The 27525-nt window shown below is 41.2% G+C and overlaps 1 protein-coding gene across 2 annotated transcripts in view; it reads right to left on the reverse strand.

Annotated features, from left to right (window-relative positions):
* LOC122794866 (CCR4-Not complex 3'-5'-exoribonuclease subunit Ccr4-like) overlaps positions 1-27278 on the reverse strand; it is a 123162-nt gene extending 95884 nt beyond the window's left edge. Inside the window, exon 1 of one of the 2 annotated variants that reach the window (XM_044063476.1) lies at positions 27174-27278. The gene's annotated coding sequence lies outside the window, so the exon portion shown is untranslated. The other variant, XM_044063468.1, reaches the window with a different exon arrangement.
* Between the last annotated feature and the right edge of the window lie 247 nt (positions 27279-27525).

Below are 27525 nucleotides of genomic sequence, written 5' to 3' on the forward strand. Positions count from 1 at the left end.
AAGACATACCGTTACGGGATTAGTACACTGAGACAACTGAACCTTGACAGTTCACTGCAGGGCCCTCATAAGATATCTTGCAAAAGTATCACAGATGTCATCACTATCATCAGACCCAAAACCGTTAAGCAGACAACTGCATTTTACTGTCTGGATAGAAAGAATAGATACCAGAGACTGAAGTGCAAAGAATCTGACATCTGACAGACTGACTGTGCAAGACAAAGCATACAAGTAGCATGAAAGCCAGGACTTCTGAAGGCATCATCTGAGACTTTGCTGGGTTCACCCAGATCCCCAGGACCAGAGAGACTCTCCCACAGAGTCAGTGACTCCCGAGTGAAGGCAGCTAGCATCCAATCATTCAAGTAAGGCAATACTATAGTCACCAACAGTCTAAGATGAGCAGCTATCATGGTGAACACCTTGAGGCTGTAGTGAGACTAAACGAGAGAGCCCAGAACTGAATACGGTTCACCCCCACCCTGAGGCAAAGGAACTTTACTAGGCGATGCGACTATCAATTGGTTCGACTCCCCTACATCTAGCATGAACTTACATGGTTTTGCACAACTAATTAATAGCCCCACAAATTACAGCAAGACATCAAATTCTCTATTAGACTGGATCCTAGTATCAGAACCTAGCAAATACTCCACCACAGGTACAACGTTAGACTCTCACAGTGATCATCTCCCAATCTATACCACTAGAAATTATCACACATTCAGTTAAACAGCATATTTATAAAACATGTAACCTTTCCAAATTTAACACAGAAATGTTCATTACTACACGATCATCTTTCAACTGGAACTTCCTAAAAATCTTCCCCACAGATGATGATGTAATTGAATTGAATACAACCTTTCTAAATATCCTAAATAGCCTTCTACCTCCTGTAAGGAAAAGACTGGAAAATTATGTAATTTGGATATCAAGAGAGATTAGAATGCTAAAGTAGGATAGAAAAAAATAACAAAATAATTGCAAAAATAAAAAAACCTTCAGTATATTTTAAAACTTTAGAATGCTTCACAATCATACTAAAATGCAAATAAAGACAAAAACTATACTTTTGGAATAACATCCATTAAAGAAATTGTACATCCCAATCAAAAATTCAACCCAAATCCCTCTCCTGATAACTCACCACACAAAATAATACAATTCAACTCTCATTTTATAGCTAGAGTAGCATCTCTAAGCAAGAATTCCTCAATATTTAATCCCAGCCCTGAGTAACAGCCACATATCACCATATCCACTTTCACCTTCAAACCTGTGCCCACATCCTAAAACTTAAACCATGCTCTTCTTCAGCTGATGACCTCCCAAGAGAGTAAATAAAAATAAATAGCAACCAATAGTATTGTCTATCCTGTCTCAATCCTTATAAATAGGTCAGTCCAGGAATTCCACACTCACTCTCCCTGGAAAAAGATACACATTACCCCTCTGCACAAAGGAGGAAACCTGGCAGACAATAACTTTAGACCTATAGCAAGCTTATCTCACCTCACCAAAATACTTCAGCAATTGTTTTTGAATATATTTTTTGACCATCTCCTGCAGGAAGAACTAAACCCACACAACATGGCTTCTGTCCTTTCCATAGTACTAGCACTGCCCTTCTAACCTATACAGATACTGTCAAAACTAGAGATAAACGATAGACAAGTCTAGAAATAAGGAAGAGACTAGTTTAACATTTTTGACGCAGTTTGTCAAAGCAAACTTCAGTTTCAAATGTCCTCACTAGGTCTGTCTCAGCCCATCCTTCTATGGTTCAAAAACTACATGCACAATAGCTAGGTCAGTAAAATGGCACTCCACGCTCTGTCCTTACCTTCCAGTCACCACCGGTGTACCACAAGGCTCTATCCTTAGTCCCCTCCTCTAACAAACATTTTCACCAACGCACATGATACTTCCACACAACAGGCTGCCCCAATATAATACACAGATGGCTGCCCCAATACAATACACAGATGACTCCACTTTCATTTGCTCATCTAACAACATGGTACACCTCCAAAAACTTCCTCAGGAAGTTTAACAGTCACTGAAATATGGCTTCATAACTCACAACTCATGCTCCACCAAAAAAGACCAAACTACCATTTTCCCTCTCAAATCCCTCTCTCATGAAAAAACAAAATTTAAAAAAAAAGTCTTCTCTCTCTCTTGATAACATAACCAAAGTTGTTTTTCACAGTTAACTAATACGGGTGATAGTCTTTATTTTCTCCCCACGCTTCTTTATGGTGCTCCCATCTTTAATAACCTCCAGGCTTCACGAAAATTAAAATTTAAACAATGCTATAACAATGTTGCTAAATTTGCAGCACATACCTCTCTCAGAACCCACCACTATATAGCACTAACAAGTCTAAATTGGTTAGAACATTCACCAGAAAAATGCCCTGCACTACATAACTTATTATTGATCTACTGACAAGCAAGGGACCTCTGATCTAGTAGCAAATTCTTATTACTTACAAATAAATCAAATAAATGTTGCAGGAAACTCGCTCTACTCCCAATAAGCTGCTAAATTCTGGAATAGTATCCCACACAAATAAAAGTCGACACACAACAGTTTTAAACTACTGCTTATACAACATATTAACCAATCCTGGCCTTGCAAATGCTCATCACAAGCCTGAGACTGTGTGCTCACCATATGATTCGCTCCAAATACCCTACTTAAACAGAATACACTCAACCTCTCACTGAAATGAAAAACAATTTTATACATAACTGCTGCCTGTACAATAGACTAAGATGCAAGTGGGCTCTCTCTTTTGTAACTTCCACCTCCAATATATAAATGCAACTATGGTTTGCGTATAAATGTAAATAGAAATGTAACTACTATGTGTTTAACTGGAACTTGATATAGTGCTATGTAAGCAAATGGAGCTTTTCTCCCTGGGCCTCCACTAAAAATGGGTATTACCCAGTCAGACCTTCCAGGTAAACAAACACAAATAACTGCCACATCAACATATTATGTAACTTCTTACCACCTATAAATTTATTCAACATCCATGTGCCTGTCCAGCACTAGAAAACATTCTATGAAACTATGTTCCCAGTTGGTCATTGTGATCCAGTGACCAAAAACTCCTGTCTGTCCACAAATCTACTGGGCACTGTCTGTACTTGTACAAGGTTGCTACAGCCTGAAACTCCTTACCTGTGCCCATCAGGTCTACACCCTCCCTCCCATCTTTCAAAACCACTCTGAAAGACTTCCTAGCTAAAATCTGGCTTTTTTGTTGCTCAAAAATCAAGATAAACTACATCCCTAAATGTGAGCTTTCATTCCTTATACCTTCTTACTCTCCCTTCTTTGCTTACTTCCTTACTACAATCCAATTCTCTTGTCTGAATTTCTCTCTATATACCATATTGCTCGTTTTCCCCTCACTTCATAATGAAATTCTTATTTGTAGACGACTAAAATTACCTAAATTTAACTTCTAAATTCCTCTACAAATTGTCTAAAATTTCTGTAAATATCAAATAATTGCCATATACCTTATCTCTACTCGTAAACAATATTTTTATATTACACCTAACTTGTTAGAATTCAACTATAGATTTTTTTTTAATTTTTGAAGATTGTAAAATTATTGTTCTTTAAATGTTTTGTAATAATTTGGAGCTTTTCTTCCCAGGCCGCCCCCAAAAATAGGTTTCTATCCAGTCAGACTGAGTAATCGGTATCAATAAAATAAACTTCCTAGACTTCTTGGCTATTATATGCAGGGATTCATCCTGATGGTCTAAACAACACATCCAGTCCCCTCCTATGACAGGGGAGTATTGCCTGTACAGTGATCATACAGGACTTTATCTTTAGGATAAAATGACCAAACATTGCTTTAAACTTCTTTAGAATCAAAATGAATCCTGAATAGTAACCTGGACTCTTTCTGGTCTGGTAGCACCTGTTCATAGACAGGTTCATAGGTAGGTACTAAGCTATTGGCCCTAGGGCCTATATAAGCCTAGCCAAAAAGGGACCCTGGATTTCGCCACCCAAGAAAATTATTAGGAAGTCCAAAAGAGGTGGAGGAGTAGCTATTTTATAAGAATAACCTCATACTACAACTAGCAGTTCAAACTACCATAGAATTCAACAATGCAGAAATACTCTAAACCAAACTTAAAATTAATTCCACCCCCCCAAAAAAAAAAAAAAAAAAAAAAAAAAACAATCATAGCTGGCACATACACCCCACCTAGCAACAGAGCATATACTGGACTGGACATCTAAAGCATTCCTCCAAGAAACGCTGATCCTGGGTGGTTTTAATATTGATTGGCTCACATGCAATTCTCAGAACCCCACCAACTATATTAACTTACAAGGATTTACCCAAATAATTCAAACTCCAACTAGAATACAGTGGATATAAAGTGTAAACACCCCTGTTAAAATGCCAGTTAGATTGCTTTTCTTCTTCTAAAGAGGCTAGATACTACTTTTTGGCTACACCTATCTGATGAAGACAGACAAGGAAGTGAAGGAGCACTCTACCCACCTCCCCCACTGCCTTCACATTAGGACTGTCACACAAGTCCTCAGGGATCTGCTGCTGGCTTCTAGAGTGAGCCTGGTAGACACCAGGATTTTGCCAATTACCTCTGGCAGGAGGCCAGCATATCTTCTTGAATTTCCCCATGTCCAAAATATTGCTGTTGGTTCTTAAACTCCTGGTACTCTTTTTTATTATGGGAAAGTGCCCACTGAGGAGAGGAGAACTTGACACCAGCACTTGTGAGCATTTCACCTTGTTGCTTACTCACAATTCAATCCCTTCAAATGGGGCATTAGTGAAGGGAAACGGTATCCAACAGAATTACCAAGTCTAAGCCAACAATGCTTACAAATGCTATGCCTGCTTCAGCTGCTCCATCAACCACACACAAATAGCCAGCACTCAGGTGTAAAAGGCAAAGAAGACTCAAAATTAAGCCATATAGTAGGCAATTCCATACTGGTTTCGGCATAACAGCCTTCATGAGTGGAATACTATAAAACTGTTGATGTCATCCCACCATAAATAGACCCATCCACCAATGGAAAAAACAGCCCCCCCCCCGCACACAAATCAACAGCATCACTTCATTCAATCAAATAAAAAACATGCAGATTTTTGTGATAACATAAAAGAAAAACAACAGTTACGGATGATCATTTAGTTCGGGTGGAAAAAATCCCCCCAGCTTAATAATCCAATATCTTTCTTTCTTATTAAATAGTTCATCCCAGTACATTCAAATAATTAGTTGCAGCTTTTGCTTGCCTCCTGGTGTGCACACTGTAGACTGCGGGTTTTGATGCCATGGTCAAGGTCAGTGCTTTGGCTGGAAGAGACACCTTGCTGACCAGAGGCACCAAGCTCATTGTCTATAAATTCTGCAACTATTAAAATTAGTGGTAGAACTATAACAATAAATCTTCAGCTATTGGTAGTAGTAGTAGTGGGCGGGGCTTGACGGTTTTTATAGACAAATGCCATCTGTTTAAACCTTTTACTTTTGTGATTCTACAAGCCAGAATATATTCACTTGTTTAATTTCAAAAACTTGTCGCACACAAACTAATCACCAAAACTGGTGAAACAACCACTAGGTCACAGTACCTTGGGGACAGTGAGAGTCCCTTGAATGGATATTATTATTTTAACTCAAAGTGCTAGGAGTAATTTTGCCAACTAAATTGCCTAATCCCTTATGATGTTGCAACTTGGATAAAAAACAAGAATGTACTCACCATAACGTTCGATGTATGTAGTCCATCTCGCCTCACATTCTTACCCGTGGGTTCGGAGCAGAATATCGGCTCCAACTTGGCCAAACTTTTTCTAGCTCAAAGTCTTTTTATTGGCTGGGCTAAGATGTATCCCATGCTGCATTGCTCTATATCCCCAGATCTAGTTTGCTGCGAACACCAACACTCATACTCCATGCATAAGAAAAGAAGAACAAACTTAAGAGTGAAGGGAGTTTTGAAAAACAGCCCTAACCTCCAGATCCACCAGGAAGGTGGAAGGTGGGGGGGGGGGGTATGTAAGAATGTGAGGCGAGATGGACTACATACATCAAACATTATGGCGAGTAGATAACTTCTTGATGTTATGTAGTCCAATCTCACCTACATTCTTACCCGTGGGACAGCGATACTCCTGAGTACTGTGGAACCAAAGGAAGACCTGCCCCTAGATACCACGTCCAACTTGTAATGAGCAACAAAAGTGTGAGGAGATGCCCAAGTAGCCAGAGCACAAATATCATACATAGACAATCTGGTCTGATAGGCTGTAGATGTAGATGTAGATACAGACCGAGTAGAGCGAGCCTTGACTGGAAACGGTAGATCTTTACCCCCTGAAGAATAAATGAAAGAGATGCAACTAGATATCCACCTGGACAGAATGATTTTGGAGACAGGAGACACAATTCTGTTTTCCGAAAAGGAAACAAACAACTGATCAGATTTTCTGAGATCTTTGGTTCTGTGCAGATAAAAACGTAATTGTCTGTGTGCATCCAATTGATGAAATTTAAATTCTGCCTTGTTTGAGACCTGGGGAAAAAACACTGGCAACTCAATAGTTTAAGATTAGTGATAGACGCCACTATGGGAAGAAAGGAAGGGTTCGATCTGAGAGAAACCCTGTCCCTATGAAAAATCAGGTACGGGGATTTTATAGAAAGAGTTTGAATCTCTGAAACGCATCTGGCTGATGTGATGGCTACTAAGAAGACAGTCTTCCAGGTCAAGAATTTTATCACAAGTAGCTGCAGGTTGAAAGGGTGAAGTAAGAGCCTGTAGAACAAAGTTTAAATCCCAAGGCATGATAGGTTCCAAAACAGGACGGAGTAACAGAGTGCCCTTCAGGAAAGCCTTACAGAGTCTGGGAGCCATCAGACTAGGCTCATTAGCAACATGAAAGTTAAAAATCGCCACCAATTTGACTTTTATGGTGGCGGATGCTGAGCCCTGATGAAAAAGCATAGACAAGAACTCCAAAACAGAAGCAACTGGAGCTATGTTAAGGGTCAATCCCTTGGGTATAAGCCCAGATTGAAAATCTCTTCCATTTGCTGGAATAAATCTTCCTAGTAGAGGGCTTATGAGAGGAAGATAAAATATGAACTACCTCCGGTGAAAAATGATGAAGTCTAACTAATGACGGAAGTGGAGTAGCCAGGCTGTCAACCGGAGGGTCTGCAGACAAGGATGGAGCTGCCTTGACATTTGTGTCAGTAAATCTGGTTGTGGGTCCAGAATCCAAGGCACGTCCACGATGTAGGGATGGAGAAAAGGGAACCAAACCTGACGAGGCCAGTGTGGGGCAATCAGAATCATTCTGCTTCCTAAGGATTGCGCTTTCTGAATCACTTTTGACAGCAAGGGAACCGGGGGAAAAGCATATAGCAGACCGGTGGGCCAATCGTGGACTAAAGTGTCCCTGGGTGACTCCCCCTGAAGGGAGATCAACGTGAAGTAGCTGCTGCATTTGGCATTGAGAGGGCTGGCAAGAAGGTCGCAACAAGGCTGACCACATCTGCGGAAGATCCGTTCCGCAACTAGATGGTTGAGGGACCACTCGTAAGGCATCAGAATAGCTCTGCTTAGCCTATCTGCGATCACGTTGGACTTCCCCGGAATGTGCGTTGCCACTAGAAAATGTTGGGAAGACACTGCCCACTGCCACACTCGCATGACTTTTCTGCACAGGGGATATGACTTGGTTCTTCCCTGCTTGTTCAGATACCACACCACTGACCTATTGTCCGAGTGGACTGCAATAGTCCCAAGAGGGAGAAAGCTCTGCAGTGCCTGCAACGCAAGTAGCACAGCTCTCATCTCCAGGACGCTGATATGCAAATTTATCTCGTGCTCTTGCCACGTGCCTTGGACTGTCCTGCCTAGATAATGCCCCCCACCCATCTGGGAGGCGTCCGTGGTCACCGTGGCAATCAGGGGCGGTAGAGTGAAGGGTTTCCCCCTGTCCAGATTGTTGGCGTAAAGCCACCAACTGAGATCCTGTTTGCACCTGTCTGTGAGTAAAATAAGGTGAGAAAGTGGAAGACTTTGGAAAGACCACTGAGCAAAGAGGAGCCATTGAAGGAGCCTCATATGTAATCTTGCTAGAGGGACTAACATAATTGTCGCAGCCATAGTCCCCAGGAGTTGGAGAACCCATCTTGCCTTCGCTCTTCTCAGAGGAAGCAGAGCATGAACTTGTTGATGTAAGGCTCCGATTCTTTCCTGTTGTAGAAACGCCCGCATTTGAATTGTGTCTAGTTCTGCACCTATAAAAATGACACGCTGTGAGGGCAACAAAGCAGATTTTCCCCAGTTCAATGTTATGCCCAACTGTTGACAGAGAGTGATGGTGGCGGCCCTGGTCCGAATTAGTAGATACCTGGTGGTGGCAGTGAGGAGCCAGTCATCCAGATAAGGAAACACTTGGAATCCTTGATGTCTCCGGTGAGCTGTCACCACCGCCATACATTTGGTGAACACCCTGAGGGCTATGGTGAGACCAAGGGCAGGGCTCGAAACTGAAAATGACTGGCTCCCAGCCGGAAGCGTAGGTGACTCCTGGATGCCCTGTGCATTTTGATATGGTAGTACGCATCCTTGAGGTTGATGGAGCACATCCATACTTTTCTCAACAATAGGAGAATTGACTGCAATGTGACCATACGGAACTTGGACTTTTGTACATGGTTGTTCAATCGGCCGAGATCCAATATGGGTCTCCTGTTCTTTTCGGCACCAAAAAGAATCTTGAGTAAGTCCCTAATCAGGTCTGGTCTGAGGGGACATGCTGAATGGCTCCTTTTTCTAGTAGCTTTGAAACCTCTGAAGCCGCGTAGTCCCTTTGACTGGGTGGAACGTCCAGGATTTTCCTGACTGGAGGGGGATCCGACGAAAAGGGGATAACATAACCTCCGGAAATTATTCATAAAACCCATTGGTCCTGGGTGATGTTTTGCCAGGCCTCCAGGTATAACGATATTCAACCCCTGACTGGCTCCGGAAATGCACAGTTGGGCCTCCCATCAGGAGCCACGGTAGGAAGAACCGCGAAAGGAGTAGAGGTCTCCCGAGTTGCGGGGACCTCCTCTGCCTCTAGGGCGGTGTCTTCCTGAATAACCTCCCACTCCTCTGCCTCTGGAGGGGAGCTCACCTTGTGCACCGGGAAACAAACTCATTTGAACCACATCTTCCACCCCTCTGGGCCTTGGGATAAGGCCTAGAGGGAAGGGAAAAACGGACCCCTACAGCAGACAGAGTTTTTCCCTCCTGCTCGCACCTGGTGAGGGTGTCTTTCACCTTGGTTCCGAACAAAGAGGAACCATCAAAGGGGGCGTCGGTGAATGAAGACTCGAAGGCCTCCGCGAAATGACAAAGGCGCATCCAGGCCCGCCTCCTAAGGACGACTCCTGAGCATGCTGCCCTACTCGCTCCCTTGGCTGCATATGAAATCAGCCTGATGGAGGAGTTAACGATGGAAATGAGGGTAGACATATGGGCGTTAACCATCTGGGTCACCGCCTCAGAAATGTTACCCATGAGAGTATCTGCAAGCTCCTTGAGGAGATCGCTGGAGCCGTGTAAAATGAGATAAGTAGTTCAGCGACCGTAAAGTAAAGGTCGCTGAAGAGAGGGTACGCTTCCCGTACCGGTCCATGGTCCTAGACTCCTTGTCAGGAGGATGGACGGAGAAGTCTCGGCCAATTCCTTCTGGGTGGCCGCTGCCACCACCATGGCATCCACAGGGACTCCCTTGGACAAAAACTCCTTACCTGGGGGAGCAGACAGAAATTTATTGGGTCTCCTGGGGACAGGTTCCACAGAATCAGGGTTCTCCCACACCCTCTGACAACTCAAATCCAGGAGCTCGAAGGGTGGGGACACCCAGGAGGCGAAGGGCTGAGCACCGAAGGCCTTCAGGAAGACAGACACCTCCTTGGAGGGGGCTTTGGACGGCCAGTCACCTCTTTGTTTCAATATCTCTGGGATGTCAGAGAAAGAAACATCCTCAGAGGAGGACTTAGGGGACCCCTCAGATTCCTAGAGGTCAGCATCTGAGGAGAGAGACTCATCCTGGGAGTCTATGTGCTTCCTCGTGCACGTTTTCTTTCTAGGGGGCTCCTCAGGCAAACACTCTTGAGGGGCCCTCAGAAACTTGGGAACCACTCGTGGGGGTACCCTGAGGCCTTGGGGCTCCGCTGTCTAAAGATAGGTGGTGATCAGAGACCCGCGCAGGAGTGGTAGGGGTCAGAATGACTGACCTGCATGATGTCGCTGATGATCTGGCCAGCGCACTGCACATGGCCAGAATGGCTGCCCCCCCCGAATCCGAAGAACGACCAGCCTCCAAGGCCACGACAGGAGTCGGGGTTCCCCAAGCCGAAGCACTTAGAGGGAGACTAGGAACTGAAAGATGCCCCGTGGCCTCTCCCTCGGGCCAGAATGAAGAATCCAGAGTCCTGAATCCCATGGACGGTGCTGACGGGGTCGGAGCCGACGTCGGCACTGCCAGGAGGGGTCATCGGAACAGACCTGGAAATATCACACGGAGCCGAGCACTCCGGCTCCAAAGACTTGGATGCGCTCGGAGGAAGAATTGAAGTAGGTTGCAGGATGGGCTCCGGAGCAGACTGGGACAGAGCCGAGAACAATTTAGCCAAACCGGTGATTGAAGGAGTCTCTGCACCACCCTTTCGACATCCACATCCAATAGTGTCTGGGAGGATTTGGAGGACAGGGAGGGAGATCAAGATCTCCTCTCAGGTGATACTTGCCTAATACTAGGCGATCGGCTCCGAATAGGTTCCAATATAATTGGAGCCAATGCCGGTTCCATCACAGACACTTCCTGCGGCCCCAAGGACAGTGGAGCCGAGGATGTCAAAGCTAATTACTTTCTCCGGTGGCTCTGAGGAGACTGAAGGAGCCGGAGACCTCTTTTTCGATTTAGTGGATCTAGGTTTAGAGCTGGAAGCAGATTCCAGACCCTCTTCGAACGAGGGTTTCAAAAGTCCCTTCAGGAAAGAAAGAATAAGTTAATTCTGAAGTACCCTGGGACTAAATGCATGACAGAAGCTGCAAGACTCCTGCAGATGGATCGCTCCCAGACAATAAACACATACCGAATGTCCATCAGTAATGGACATTTTATAGCCACACTTTGAGCATTTCTTAAAGCCCGAGGGCTTGTGCTCCTTTGAATCTTTAGACATCTTAGAAATTACCACAAAAATCACCAAGACAAAAGATCACAGGTACTGAACAGTCACAAATTACACCACACTGAGCGCGGGAAAAAACTACCACTAACCAACTTTAACAAAACAATCCTCAGATACAGACACACACATAAAGGGGACTAAGACTAAAACCTCTAATTTAAACGGTTTTAGATCAAAAGTTAGAAAACAGGGAAGCATGGACAGACTAAGTCCTCTAACTGAAACGGGCCTAGCCCGTTGGAACAGCTAGTGGGATACTACAAAAAACAATCACACACACACTGAAAAATTTTCACAAATAACACCAAACTGGGAATAGCTATTAAAATAGCTTTAGTTTGTAATAAATTCTCTCAAGAAGAAGAAGAAAAAAGGTACTTAAGGTACTTAGCCACAGCCAAGAGCGAGACCACGTCCGTGCTACACGAGCAGCAAATGAGATCTGAGGATATAGAGCAATGCAGCATGGGATGCCATCTTAGCCCAGCCAATAGAAAGACTTCGAGCTAGAAAAGTTTGACCGAGTCGGCTCCGAACCCACGGGTAAGGATATAGGCAAGAGTGGACTACATAACATCAGCAGTTAAGACAATTCTTGAACTTGTTAAAAGGTTCAGCCTTCAGCATCTGAAATGTTGTGCTAGCAGTTTCTATATTTTATTAAAAATTACAAACATTTGATAAAGATGCACTGCTTCCAAGCCCGTTTGTACTCTGCACTGCAGAATTAGTAAACACTCAAAACTGGCTGTACAACCGTCAGATAAATGTACTTGTACTACTGCAGCAGTTTTACCCAAGTGCCAACATCCATTGTTATTCCACGAGTGATATTATTAAACAACAAAGTGACAACAGAGATCTCCCATGGATTCAAAACACAGGTTGGTTTTATCGGTGGTAGAAGGCTCCTCTACAGAAGCGTGAACAGGCTAGCACTGGTGGCACATGAGAAGGGAGGGAGGAGAGACAGTGTCCAAGGAGACCAGCTTAGAAAAATGGATGGGACAATGGTCACTGGCAGATGGGCCTTGGAATGGTAAAGAAGGGGCTGGCTAGTGGATACTCCTCTCAGCTAAATGCAGTCAAGTAATGTCATGCTCACCAAAAGAGCAGGGGCTAAGAAACATATTGGTTGAGGAAAGACCAAAAGGCTAGGTCAGTCATCCATATGTTACAGACAGCATCATGTAGCCACCCTAAATTTTACTTCCAATTTTATTACATGTGGCCTATAATAACTAAAGCTATTCCCTCCAAACCAACCCCTCACTATAACTGCTTTGATCAACTATCTTACTGTTTCCATTTCTCCGTTACTCCCAAACTTATTTTCTTCAATCTCTCATCCTAAACTCAAGATAACATCTAGTATCCCTCTTCGCATTACGTGTGATATTAATTACGACCCCCCCCAAAGTAAATATTCCTAACTTCTCTATGGATGTCAGCTGATCTGCTAAAAAAAAAAAAAAAAAAAAAAAAAAAAAGTCATGTGCAGTAGAATTTTTGATGCTAGCATCCTTACATTACAGTCTATGCAAGATGCACTCCCAGCACTGTCAACCCTTACCACTGTTTTTTCACACTGACCCAAACGATACATTTTAGATACAATAATGACAACAGGGCCCATAGCCTTTTCTGTGGCTGCCAACACCTTTTCATCTGTACACAATTTTAGGATTAGTATAAACTGCATAACTTGCTCTTGCAAGTATTATAACCCAGTTGGCAGTCTTACCAGCCTTAATAGATTCCTTCTCAGTCTCCTCCCTTCCTGCTCCACTTTCCCAGTACAGGTGCCATCCATGAAAAAAAATATATTTTCAATTTAATCAATATCAGATAATGTGCAGCACACATCACTGCGGCATCCAACAAAAAGCTACAAGCAGCACCACATTTCTGCTTGGCAATTTAATGTTCAAACTGCCAAATGGTAACCATTGATAACCACTTTGAAACAAGACATAGCTGAAAAAAGAATGTTAACCCAGACCATCTGGAATACTTTAGAAAACCTGCCACACCAACTGTGTAAATGTCTCTCAGCGTCCCACAGTACAATGAAAATGCTGCCTTTAAATAAGCTATAGCCTACTTTATTTACTGCAGTTCATACATAACTGATAGTAACGGTGTATTTGCTATCTATATTAGATGGCCTGTGTCATATTGCTGAAAATGGTACTGTTGTTGGGACCAATTCACTTACTCACTTAAATGAATAAAACAAACAAAAATCTGTCTTGACAAATATGTTAAATTGTACCAGGCCTAGAAGTGATCCCAAAAGTCAACTCCCATCTCCTCTAACTTCAGTCTTAAATTTCCTCCCTAATAACCAGCTTCTGATGCACCTTGGGGGATTTCAGCTTACTCTTAGTCCCCAGTTCTCTTCACCAGTCTTGCGTGTGCTACCTGCTAGCTTTCAATGACTGGCCTGGAGAACCTGCCAGCTTTCCCATCACTCTTTTTCCCACACTGAAAACCTCACAAAGCTTTCCCGAAACTTATGTCTTGACTTCCCTCTTTGGCACCAGATTACAAACACTCTGAGTCATGAGGAATACATAAAAAGGCACCAAATGGCAATGAAATTCCCTTCCCCCATATCTAGGGATGCCTCTCCATGTCAGTCACACCTCTCTGTGTCCTACTTTGGATCAAATGCCACCAAATCAGAGGGAAAAAAAAAAAGTTACCAAGGATTTTTCTGGGGTTAAACCTTCACATCAAGATTCCAATATTTTAAATGAATTCTCTAGTCTCTATCACTGCTCATTACTCGTTTCAGTTTCCGAGCAATGCCATACTTAATGCCTGCCACCACATTTAAAAAGCTTTTTAAAATATTCAATGTCTGCTTCACATTTTCATTTTTCTACCTTACCATTTTGGTTGTCGACAGCTCCAAGAGTATTTACAACATACCTGGATTCAGTAATAGCCAACTACTGGATACAGGGTATTCACATTTTTTTCTCATTAGACAACTGCCTTATTTTTTCCCAGACTTCTCCAGGCTGTCAGGAATCTTTTTTTTCCCTAAAGAACTTTCCTTGTCAATCTGTTTCAACTAAACCTAGACAAGTCATCCCTCATTCTGTCTCACAGCACAGTATCCCTAGACTTATCTACCAAATACATCCCTCACGATGGCCTTCCTTTCCTCAGAACAAAGTGGACGTTTACATGCAACAATTCACATTTTCTAGACAGACTCAACAGCCAGGGACGATCTCAGGCTATTAGGATTTATGGTATCTCTAATTCTCATTATTTCTCTGACCAGATTACATACAAGAAAAATTCAGTGTTTCCTCAAATCAATATAGACTCAACACCAGCACCCCCTCCCCTTTCAGATCCCAGTGCTGACTTAATTCCCCCACCCCCAATCTCCACTCAGTCTGCAACCAAAGATGCATCAGATTTTGCACGAGGAGCTGTTTCCAAAAAGGTGAAAATTCAAGGTTTGTGGAAACTATCACAACAAAAAGAAGCACATAAACATAAAAAAATGATGGCATTAAGTGCTCTCAAATCTATAAACCACATCCTGAGTCCAGGGCCTCTGCCATCAACACAGCAGTCATGGGATGCATAAACAAAAAGGGCAGAGGGACTACATGTTTGCAAATTAGCAATGCTAGCCTTGTATCTGGCCCAGTAACTCAATCTATTCTTACAGGCTACTTACATTCCATTATAGTAGAATTTTGAAGCAGGGAAGCTCAACAGGACCAGGACAGATCTCCACAGTAGATCTGGTTGTCTGCATTCATAACAGACATTTAATAGATGTTCTGCTCCAAGATTCCTTGCATAAGGGCCTGAAAGACAGATGTTTTTTCACTCCCATGGACAGTGTTTTCCCACACCTTTTTCCTGAAAATCAGAGTCCTTTTAAAGGCCCAAAAGGAATCTCCAAAACAATACTTGTTAACTCCCTTTTGACCAGGCCACTGCAGTTCTCCATTCTTTTCAAAAATGACCAAGGAAAATTACAAGTTTTCTTGCAAGATGGACTTGCTCAAACAAGACAAGGATTCCCTTATTTATGTTAACCTTCAACTTTTTCAGCTTACAGCCTGGATTATAGAATTGTAGTACCTTTTAAAACACAGTTTCTCTGAAGTTATGCATCTTTCAGACATATACTACTTGAGTTTGACAAGTTGATATTTAGGCCAATGAACAGATAACTTGTTCTTCTCGTAAGACTGGATGGTACATAACCCAATACGATTGTACAAAATCTTAACCAACAGACATAACCCCCATTGAGCCAATAGACAATACTCCCTTTGTTCACCAATTAAACCCAAAAAACTATGTCCTAAGCCAGTAAGCTGATATTTCGTTCTCTACATAGGATTTGATACTTCCCGAAGAGCTGATCCAATAACCTAAGTACACCTTATATTCCAAGCCACTCGGACTAACACTGCTATAAACTTTTCACAAACATTGTGCTTATTTCATGCAAATCTTAAGCGAGTTCTTGGAACTGTATTAACAAGTGTAGCAAACACATAATACTTAAAAAGGTCATGCATATATCAATAGCTTACACACCTATTTATCATGTAAAAGTGTTTACTCATTTAAAAAACAATTATATACAACACTAGAAACTGTGATTTTGTATCTAAATTACCACACTGATTTTAATACAAGAAAGACAGAGCTTCTTTCATTTATCTTTAACAGGTCTATGGTCTAATAATGAATTTTCATACCAACCCAATGTTAATTATTCATAATGTATCAAATCTCTGTTACAAGATTATTGCTTGGTTAAGCCAAGTTTCTTTTTTAAAAATAAAAAAGCGGAACAGTGGCTTATACTGTATATGAGATTAATCTTGAAATGCTAGAAACAGACACATTGTCATTCAAACCAGGGAAGATCAAATGTTCAATCTAATCTGCCATATGGTTTCATGCTGTTCTAGCAAGTTCTCCCACAGTCCACCCCTTGGATTTTTTACTACCATATCTAAATGAAAAAAAAAAAAAAAGCGAATGTTATTGGGGTTTTCAGAGATGTATTAAAATAAAGAATTTTTAATGTTCTTATTTTTGATTTCTCATGTAATAGTAAACCCCATCCTTAAAGATTAGTTTTCCCACATAAAATCCTCTACAGTTTTGACATGCAGCTAGATAAATCACCCCAACTGAATCACATGTACAATGGAAAGGGGTTCCAACCCCGAGTGTTCACTCTAATAACCCCCTTCTCCAAGATGTATTTACACATTGTACAAAAACTATATTTAAAAGTTACATGTATTTTGTACAAAAACTATATTTAAAAGTTCCATGTATTTTGTAACTAGTTATTTGTTCAATAAATTCAACTAGTTCCAAATAATTTTTCAAAGACTTCCCTTTTCTATACACAATGCTTGGTCCATCACCTCTCCGCTCCCCCAGCTTGTCAAAACAGGAAAAAAATCTTCCTATTCTTTGTCAGGATGGACCTGATACTATCGTGATTGTTAGTGAAGTCAGTGATGAAAGAGTAAATATGTTGTCTATTAGATTTGCTATTATTAAAAAAGATCCTTAGTGTTGTCATGGGTAAATCGTGTTAGACCGATAACCCCTTCCCTTCTTTTAGCTGTAACTTACCTTTGTGTGTCACATACCATGCTACTAGGGTAATCTTTGGTGCATAACATTTTAGCCAGTTTTGCACTTTCTACTTCAACGCAAGGTTCCTCTGAAATCATCATGGCTAACCTGATGTACTGGCCTTTAACTAACCCCCTCTTTTGATGCTCCAGTGACTAGTGTAGTGTAGTAAACTATGGAGTATTCACATACAAGAACATCTGAATAATCAACCATCTTGGAGCTAGCAAAATGGGTAAACCTTAAGTTGTGGAATTCAAATACTTAATAAATTCTTCTATTTCGTGAATTGGTTTCGTCCAAATTATAAAAATATTCTCCAAAAATTAGACATATAATTTCCAGGGGGCAACTCGTGTGTTGAAAAGAAACTTCTCCCATTACAATAACACAATATTAGCAAAAACAGGGGCACATGAGGCGCCCATAGCTACCCCCTTCCTTTGATGAAAATACTGGCTGTCAAGGTACACAAAGTTTCTTTTCATGACCGTTTCCATTAAGGAATCCAAAATGTTGATTTCATTGTTATCAAGACTAGCTGATTCAACTAGAAAATTGTGAAACCAATCTAGTCCTGTATTGTGAGGTATCATGTCAAACAGGTTTATCATGTCAATAGTAACACCCAATCATCTGAAAACCCAACATCTTTCAATTTTAGTAAGAAGTCTCATTAATCCCGACACAAATGTCAAACAAGATCTAAACTTCTTTTTAAATGCAAGTCACTATATTTTGCCAAAGGGTGTATTTTAGACTTGTTAGCATTCACAACTGGTCTCACAGGGAGATCCAGAGTGCTTCTTTTGTGAATCTCTGGAATGCCGAAGACTGAAGGCACAACTGGATACTTTACCCATAAGAAAGACTACAAGTCATGGCTAATCTGATCCTGCTCTACCATATCTTGCAAAAAAAGCATATATTCTTCTAAGTGAGGTTTACAAAATTCAAAGACATTTCCTCGTAAATATCAAAAAGCATTCATCCATTCAAATAAATAGTCTTCTTTAGTCATGATAACCACCACACCCCCTTATCGTGTTTCATAACCCGAACACTTCTCCAATTAGAGTTGTTTTAAAAGCTGCAGTTTGGTTTCTGATAAATTCTGTTCACCCCTTAAACCTTTATGTTGCAACAGGGTTCTAAAATCAAACTCACAAAGTTTTTCAAATAAAACAAGGGGAAGTGGGGGTGGGATTGTATATCCTCTTCCTATGCAACTCACGCATTTCACTATTCATGTTGTTAAATACTAATTTAAAAGTTCAACTTCCTCAGGTACAATTTCAAATCAAACAATCATCTCTATTCTTGCACTGGTAGAATGAACAAAAGTCAACCCTTTGCTGATTATATCAGCTGTATCACTTCTGTATAAATTGGAAGCGAAATTATAAATGGAAAAAAAAAAAAAAAAATCACCTGAAAGATTGGAGTCAATTTGAAGTGTATGATCATCTGAAATAGTGAAGGAGGTATCAGCAGATATCTCTTCCTCCAATTCCATCTCCCCCTCTGATGGTGCCATCCCCTGTTGATTTGATTCTGTCCACTGTTGGTTGTACATCCCCCTCTTTCGATTTCCTTGGTTCGTCAACTTCTCCAACCTCCTCAAAGCAGCTTGTTCTAAAGGAGGAGAGGTTTCTTTTGGCGAGTTAACCATTTGTAAGGGGTCAGTGTAGTCATCAAAATGTTTGAAGACAGAATCACCCTGGCCAGGGGGTTTGGGTAGGCTCGACTTTCCTGATAATCCCTGTCTCTCTCTCTCCAGTTTCTTTTCCTTTTTTTTTTACTTCTTTACTTCTGATATAACTATCTATATTAGAAAACAAATATTCTGCTATTGCCCATAGTACTGGTCAAAAAACATATTGCTTGGTCTAAGTGCATTAGCTTCACAAATCAAGCCCTCAACGGTTCGTTGACTGTGTTTAATAAGAAGTTCCAACAACTCACAACCCTGGCGATCAAAACAGTTCCAACAGGTCCAGGTGGAGTGGAGAAATGAGAACTAGTTCCATTGGAAACTTTCAACTACATAATCCTTTACAGACTCCTTTGACTTTTTGAAGGATGTGTTTTCTACTTGCAATTTATGACACTTGAGAAGAATATTTTCTAATTTTTCAACAGATTGTTTGACAGTACCTACTTCATTGTAGCTTTTGTTGTAGAAAATCGACAGGTTTGTTGAACCACACCGCCATATTATGTCTCCATTCTCACCAGGGTCTGGTGCCGAATTACCACACTGACCCATGTAGGTACTAGGTGCCTCACATTCTTGAACAGGTTGTCCTGGCGGAATAAAACAAGAAGGCATACTGCTGAATTCTGAAATGCTCCTTAAATGTCCTGTAGTTTAATCCACTTGTTGGGAAAGTTGTTGTACCAGCCCCTTCCATATCCTGTGTAGACATACTCCCAAAACCATCCAAGAACCAGTCTCAAACTCTGAATCCAACATGATACTGGCTAAGAATGAGACTGGTACACAAAATACAAAACAAACAAAAAAAAAATATAGACGTTTACTCCAAACAAAATTAAGCACTTTTGTCAGGGTGTAACTGACTTCATCAGAATTAAATTTTAAAACAATAATAAATATTTAAATACTTTGTAATAAGTCTCACATTGAAATATATACCAATAAAAATACTGTCGTCACCTGTCCAATAAGAACACAAATAAAACATCAAAAACCAATAAGAAATAATCTACCAATTCAGTTTAAAACATCAAAACTTAAACCAATGAACAAATAATTCGTCACACGAGATTGGATATTGTACATAACCATATCCCATAAACTCAAATTAAAGAGCCTAAAACAATAAAAACGTTCCATCTACTAATTAAGACTGACAAGTTGAAATTTAAGCCAATGAACAGATAATTTGTTCATCACGCAAGACTGGATGTTACACACAACCCTTGTTTTCTATGTCAACCCAATAGGATTGTACAAAATCTTAACCAGTAGACATATGAGAATAACCCTTATGAGCCAATGGGCAATACTCCCTTCATCCACCAATTAACCCCCCCCCCCCCAAAAAAAAAAAAAAAAAACTATGTCTTAAACCAGTTAGCTGATGTTTAATTCTCTACATGGGATTTGAAACTTCCCAGAGAAGTGATCCAATAACCTAAGTACACCAAGTCACTCCCACTAGGACTAACACTCCCGTTAATTTTTCACGAACACTGGGTTTACTTTGTGCAAATCTTAAGCAAGTGTTTGGCACTGTATTAACAACAGTAGCAAACGCATTATACTTAAGTCATGCATTTATCAAATAAAAACATTTACTTGTTCAAAAACATAATTCTATACAACACTAGAAACTGATTTTTACAAAAAGTGTTTCTTTCATCTAACTTTAACCGGTCTATGGTCCAATAATAAATTTTCATACCAATTCAATGTTAATTATACGCAATGTATCAAATCTCTATTATATGGTCTCATTATTCTTTTTGATCACAGTCTAACCACCGGCTTTGTCCCAGCTGAATGGAAAACAGCCACCATGATCCCCTTGCACAAAGGTGGTGTTTCTACTGACCCTGGGAACTACAATCCTATTAGCCTGACTAGCTTTATCTGCAAGACCATGGAGAGAATCATCAAGGACCTTATCAACAAAGATAAAGGTCATCTCCAAACACTAGATCTTACCCAGTTTGGATTTGTCAAGGGGAAATCATGCCTGTTAAACCTGGTGAACTTCTTAGAGACCGTCATCAGAGCCCTGGACGAGGGGAAATCTGTTCAGGGGTTGGGAGGGTGGCCTAATTGTTAAGGTGTTTGCCTTACAAACACAAAGTGCAGGGTTTGAGTCTCACAAGGGATAATTGGCTAGGCTGAAAATGTCTTGCAAGTGCAGTTAACCTAGTACTAATATATGAACCTATCTATGAACTAATATATGAACCTATCTATGAACCTGTGCACACTGTGATTTCTTTAAGGGGTTGGGAGGGTGGCCTAATGGTTAAGATGTTTGCCTTACAAACACAAGATGCAGGGTTTGAGTCTCACACTGGATAACTGGTTAGGCTTAAAATGGCTCGCAAGTGCAGTTAGCCTAGTACTAACATATGAACCTGTGCACACTGTGACTTCTTTAAGGGGTTGGGAGGGTGGCCTAATGGTTAAGATGTTTGCCTTACAAACACAAGGTGCAGGGTTTGAGTCACACAAGGGATAATTGGCTAGGTGCAGGGTTTGAGTCACACAAGGGATAATTGGCTAGGCTTACAATGGCTTGCAAGGGCAGTTAGCCTAGTACTTACTAACCTGTGAACCTATAAAGCCTACTTTTACACTATTCCTCACTCAGGCATCATTTGGCAAACTCTCCCAGCTAGATATCAACTCTTGTATCATAAGGTGGGTTGCAAACTGGCTCACTGATAAAACCCACACAGTCAAAATAGAGGAATCAACCTCCAAAAGCAGACCCATAACCAGTGGTGTTCCACAGGGAATAGTCCTGGGACCTTTACCGTTTGGAATCTATTTCTCCAAAGCACAACCTAAAACCAAGGGACTGTGGGACTGGCAAAGTTGGCTGATGACTGCAAACTAGGTGTGGTCAATCTCCAAATGATGTCAACATCCTTCAAGAAGATCTTATGCAAACAAATGATTAGTGCCAACGTCATGACCTCAAATTAAATGCAAAAAAATGTATCATTATCCCTTTCGTTAAGAAAAATGTTTCTGCAAATGATCACATCAATGGCAACACCCTAAGTATGCACTATGTGGTGAAATATTTGGGCACTCATGTTGACAGCAACCCTGCCTTTGATCACCATGTTTACACAGTGTAAGAAGGGCATTCTATACGACTCATCTCACAAGTAAGGGCATTACCTTATATTCTTCACTCATTAGTCCAACAATGTAATTCTCCTTTTGGTATGCACCTCTCAAAGCACCTGCAGCAATTGCTGAGACAACAAAGGTTCCTCACGAGGAAAGGTCAAGGTCTTCATCAGCAATCCTATGTGGACTGGCTGAAATCACTGTCACTTTATTCTGTTTCATACAGACTACTCAGAGATCATCTCTGACCCTGCTTTAATGGAAATGCTGCACATCCAGAAGTCAAATGGCACACGGGTTACTCGCTCTAAAGACTAAACCAGGTATGGGACATCAACAGAACCTGCTGGAAAGCCAGATTTGTCTCCCACTAGCTACCACACCTTTGAAATAGACTCCCACTTCATGTCAAACAGAGCACCTCATTGGCCCTCTTCAAAACACAATCTGCACGATTGGATGGGTAACTAAATTCACCCCAGGGGCTCCACCTGTGTCCATGTTGGACAGGGGTAATAGGTGCTGATCATGGTAACAAGATAAATTTGGCTAAGCTTGTAAGGTCCCTTGGGCCATTAGCCTAGTAACTATGATCCTATGATAAGATTACTGTTGGGTTAAACCAAGTTTTTTAAAACTAAACAAGTGATCAGTGACATACTGTATATGAGATTAGACCAGGGACGACGTAGCGATCAATCTAATCTGCCATATGTCTTCACATTGTTCTAATAAATCCTCCAACAGTCCAGCCTTAGATTTTTTACTACCCTATCTAAACCAAAAAAAGCAACTTCATGATCTGGGTTTTCAGAGATGTATTTAAATAAAAAATTGTTAATGTTCTTATTTTTGATATCTCATATGTGTTCGTAGATCCATCCTTAATCTTCTTTTAGTTTTCCCCACATAAAATCCACTGCAGTTTTGACATGCAGCTAGATAACTCACCCCAACTGAATCACAAGTACAATGGAAAGGGGTTCTAACCCTGACTGTGTTCACCCTAATAAACCGTTTCTCAAGATGTATTTACACATATTACAAAAACATTTAAAGGTTTCATGTATTTGTTACTAGTTATTTGTTCAATTCAACTAGTTCCAACTCATTTTTCAAAGACTTTCCCTTTTCTATACACAATGCTTGGTCCATCACCTATATGTTCCCCCGGTTTATCAAAACAGGAAAAAAAAAAAAAAACTTCCAATGCTTGGTGAAGATGGGGCCTGATACTGTCGTGATCATTAGTGAAGTCAATGATGAAAGAATAAATATGTTCTTATCTATTAGATTTGCTATTATTAAAAAGATCCTTAGTGTTGTCTTGGGTAGATTTATCAGGGGAATGATAATGCCTTCCTTTCTTTTAGCTGTAACGTCTGCGTGTCATATAGGACACTAGTAGGGCAACCTTCCTTCTAAGCTTTGGTATTCGTCTCTCACACCTTAGGCTACTGCAACAGTGAACTAATCATCATCTTCTTTCGGCTGTTCCCGTTAGGGGTCGCCACAGCGGATCATCCATTTCCATTTCTTCCTGTCCTCTGCATCTTGCTCTGTCACACCAACCATCTGCATGTCCTCTCTCACCACATCCATAAACCTTATCTTAGGCCTTCCTCTTTACCTGTTAGCTTCATCCTTAGCATCTTTTTCCCAATATACTCAGCATCCCTCCTCAGCACATGTCCAAACCAACATAATCTTGCCTCTCTGGCTTTGCTTCCAAACCTTCCAACCTGGGCTGACCCTCTAATATACTTATTCCTAATCCTGTCCACTCTCGGCACACCCACTGCAAATCTAAACATCTTTAACCATGCCACATCCAGCTCTAACTCCTGCCTTTTTGTCAATGCCACTGTTGCCAACCCATATAACACAGCTGGTCTCACTACCCTCTTGTAGACCTTCCCCTCTTACTGGTACTAGTCTGTCAGAAATTACTCCTGACACTTCTCTACCCTGCCTATACTCTTCTTTACCTCTCTTCCACACTCTCCATTACTCTGAACTATTGATCCCAAGTATTTAAACTTATGCACCTTTGCCACCTCTACTCCTTGTATCCTCACCATTCCTTTATCCTCCCTCTCATTCACACACATATATTCTGTCTCTACTCCTTGTATCCTCACCATTCCTTTATCCTCCCTCTCATTCACACACATATATTCTGTCTTAGTCCTGCTGACCTTCATTCCTCTTCTCTCTAGAGCACATCTCCATCTCTCCAGGGTCTCCTCCACCTGTTCCCTACTCTCACTACAGATCACAATGTCATCTGCAAACATCCTAGTCCACTGGGACTCCTGTCTGATCTGGTAGGTGAACCTGACCTAATGATGAACATAATACAACTGTACAAAACTTACCACAATAGCAAATGCTTAATTATACAATGACCCCCACTAATATTCCAAAACATGCATGTTGATTGGCCAGCGTGCCCGTTGTAAATCCCACACTATACCAACGTAAAAAGGTCCAGTCCCCCAGACTTTTTTCCATTGGTATGAAGTGCGCAAAACATTTTTTCAACAAATAAAAAAAAAATGAAACAAACAGAGCAACGGAGACATTCTTTTCTCCATTGTTTCTGTTTGAAAGCATTGATGTACTGGGTATGCATGGGACACAAGTCCCATACGCATGCTCAATACATCAAAACAATGAAGCAGTGTACCACAACCAGCAGAACAGTAATGTGCAGTTATAAAAAGACATTATTTAAGACAAGTAAGTATTTTTTTCTTAAATAATGTCATTGTATAATAGCAATAACAGACTCCGCAGTTGTGGTATATTGAAATTTACCCACGGTTGGCTTTATTTAATCACGAGGGCGAACCAACCGTGGGTAAATCTTCAATATACCACACCACGTCGTTGGTTGTTGTTTAATTATACAATGACCCCCCCCCCCCATTAATATTCTAAAATGTGAAGGCTGATTAGCCAAACTTTTTTTGGAGACTTTCTTTTCTGTGTTGCTTCCGTTTTAAATCATTGATGTATGGGTATGCGTGGTACACAAGTCCCATACCCACGCTCAGTACATTAAAACAAGGAAGCAGTGCATCACAACCAGCAGAACAGTAACGCGCCATTATGCAAAGCAATTATTTAAGAAAAGTAATGTTCTTTCTTAAATAATGTCTTTGTATAATGGCAATAACCGACTCTGCGGTTGTGGAATACTGAAGATTTACCCACGGTTGGCTTTATTTAATCACTTGGGCTTCACCCTCGTGATTAAATCACACCAACCGTGGGTAAATCTTCAATATACCAAACCACGTCGTCGGTTATTGCTTAAATAAATCACTATTGCTCTAATACTCCCCACCACACACACAAACGCGCGCGCACATACACACTTTTTGCATTTTGCTATGCCGGGGTTGTTGTTTTTCTTTCGGTTTTTCCCAGTTAGGGGTCGCCAAAGCGGAACTCCAGTCAGCTAATGATTGGCAGTAGATTTTACTGTGCCGAGGTGCCAGCTCGACGCCCAAACTTCAACGAAGGCACGCTCTACGCATGTCTTTCGAACGCCACTCGACCGCGGGGAAGACATGCGGACTCCACGCAGAAGGCACTCCAGCCGAGAATCGAACGGGAGAACGTCTTGCTGTAAGGCGACACTACCGCTGCACCACGGTGGTTATAAGGGTCTCTATTTTCCTTTTTCTCTTATTATATACTTTGTTAGAAGGGATCTAGCTCCCCTTTAACCTGGGGCAAAAAAGCTCTGAATTTTAGTGGCTATACATCTACTCCTATGCTCGCTTGTGAGCTCTAATGAATAAATGGTTATGTGCCAGGTGCCCCAAAGCTTTGGAAGCTGTCCGGATGTCCGAGCCTAGGCACGATAAGTCCCATACAGAATAATTAGCGAGCAATGATCTACTGGAACATCTACTGTTACGTTAAGTATGTTTCACAACTGTACTTTCTGTCAGCAAAACATGCTGCAAGCTCCTAGTTTATCAGCCAATATAGACATTTAACTCTCTCTCAACCTTTCATCTCCAGAATACCATCCCAAATCCATAGACAACAGTTGGCAGTTACTGACAACTTCATTTAGGAAGCTACCAGCGCTGTTAAAAGGCGTTACGTTATATTTTGAGGAGTAATGACTCAATATTTACCATAGATATTAATTTAAAACTTATCAATGACTATCAGAACATTTGAATGCGCAACAGCGTAAATTAACAACCCTCTAAGATTCAAAATAACGAATCTTCCCCATAACGAAGTATACTGTGTCCGGAGACGCCTTTTAAGGTTCAAAATAGTGAACCTTCCTCATAATGGAGGGTGCATGTTGTTCTTCAAGTGTCCAGAGTTTCCACTCATACTTTGGTTTGTTCCTAGTGACATGTTCTGAAACCAGTGAGAACATGACAAACATTTCAGTTTCGGACTTCACAGCCTTTATAAAATGTATGAGAACCCAAACATTGTTATTCTAGCAACTTTCTATTTTAAGCTTTGCTCAGATAGCTTGTGCTACAGAGATGAGAAGTATGTGGGGTACAACTAAGGTTTCTCTCATTTACATGCTCGTCCGAAGAACCTGCAACAGTGACGCAGTGCCTACGAATAACTCTCCCAGCACAGAAACGACACTAGTGAAATTCTCGTGCTGGAAGCAGGCAGCATACAACAGTTACATTACGCATTTTTTTAATAAACAGTTGCACTAATTTTTTTAATAAACAGTTGCACTAATTAAGTCTCAATGCTACCTACAGATATTCACTGAAAACTGCATAAAAATTGGCATACCTTTCCAATTATTGCCGCAGTGCTGGAAAAGACGAGCTGTGCCAAACTATCCCTACGAGCGATACTTCTGAATAACCCTCCACTGATGTAACTGCACTCGTTTTTCAAGGTCTAAAAACTCAGATTCCTTTGCTATTCCCAGAAAATAGATTTCGTGGAAAAATAGGGACCAGAAGCGCATCATGCCCCACCCCACTGTGCCAGCCAGTTCCTTAAGGCCGTTATTAAAAATAACTCCCAACAGACTCGTACGAGAAATAATTAAGTACTAAGGTAATTGAATATTCACAATGCTGACTTTGACAGAAATGGTGTTCACACAGAAAGTGGCCCCACCCCAGTAAACAGTTTTCAAAGAACACAACTCCTCAATCAGTGACGCTACAGCATAATCAAACAGCAGGGAACTGTGGCTCGGTTCCTCATAATGTTAACTGCATTTACTAACAACCCTAACCCTGGTTTAGTGATAAATACTGAATTAGAAAAAAATGAGAAAATGCAGAAATGACATGTGAGGCACAGAAAAGGTTACATTAGAAACCCGGAAAAAAAAACGTCATCTGCTCTTTTCCTTCAATACCTCAACGCAATTACTTTCACCTAGAAACTTTCTGAAAGAGCCGGTGAGATGGCGTGTGGCTGTTGACTGACAAACATGAAGTCAAGGCTCTAAACCTTCACACTCCAAAAGGAAGAACACTGACAACTTCAACCCGGAAGCTTACAGCGCAGTTACAATCAATTACTTTATTGTTGTTAGTTAATACAACTCAATATTATTTGCCACACATATTTAATGTTATTTTTTAATTAATCTTTTTCCGTGTCAACCACAAATACAGTGAACAAGGGGAGTCGAGGACGAGGAGCACGCACGAACGTTTCATTAGCCGCATAGTTCAATTAGGGACACAATGTCTTGTAGGGCGAAT

This window comes from Protopterus annectens, chromosome 1.part0, assembly GCF_019279795.1.
Source record: "Protopterus annectens isolate FY-2018-M chromosome 1.part0, PAN1.0, whole genome shotgun sequence".
In the NCBI taxonomy this organism is placed as follows: Eukaryota; Metazoa; Chordata; order Ceratodontiformes; family Protopteridae; genus Protopterus; species Protopterus annectens.